This window comes from Orycteropus afer, unplaced genomic scaffold, assembly GCF_000298275.1.
Source record: "Orycteropus afer afer isolate SDZICR_OR568_19922 unplaced genomic scaffold, OryAfe1.0 scaffold00082, whole genome shotgun sequence".
Classification (NCBI taxonomy): domain Eukaryota; kingdom Metazoa; phylum Chordata; class Mammalia; order Tubulidentata; family Orycteropodidae; genus Orycteropus; species Orycteropus afer.
In genome coordinates, this window is record NW_006921669.1 from 1,009,214 (window position 1) to 1,009,820 (window position 607).

Genomic DNA, 607 nt, shown 5'->3' on the forward strand with positions numbered 1-607 from the left:
CCTGTAAACATAAATCAAAGCCCCAAGAAACGAAGCCAGTTGCCGTGGTTTCCAGAGGGCTGCAGAGGAGAACTAAGCTCCAAAAGGTTTTCAAGGTTGTGACCTTCAGAAGGAGACCATCAGGCCTGTCTCCAAAGTGCCTCTGGGTTGGTTCAAGGTAACACCTGTTACTTTAGTAGTTGAGTATTGAACAGTTTCTGCCATCCAGGGACTCCTACGATAAAGCTCTTGCCATGCTAATTAGTCTTCTGATACTCTTTCTCCCAGTAGTTTTAAATCCCCTCAGTGCAAGAATCATGCATTCTTTATCTTCAGCAATAGTTTTCTGTGAGTTAAGCCTTCACCTTTGCTCTCAGTCTTGGTTCTGAACAGCTCCTTGTTTCCATCCGCACTTCCCTGTCCTGCTCTGAGCTGCTATAGCTTCCGAATGTTGTTGTTGTTGTTGTTATGTGCCGTCGAATCAGCCCTGACTCACAGCGACCCCTCCTTGGGTTTCCGAGGCAGTATCACTACAGAAGTAGGAGATTGCCCAACCTTCCTTCCGAGGAGTGGCTGGTGGGTTTGAACAGCCAGCCTTCTGGTTAGCAGTCAAGTGCCTTAGGCACTA

At 47.6% G+C, this 607-nt stretch overlaps 1 protein-coding gene across 1 annotated transcript in view; it reads right to left on the bottom strand.

Moving 5' to 3' along the window:
• SORCS1 (sortilin related VPS10 domain containing receptor 1) overlaps positions 1–607 on the bottom strand; it is a 682,844-nt gene that overhangs the window by 483,575 nt on the left and 198,662 nt on the right. The gene's annotated exons all lie outside the window — the stretch shown is intronic.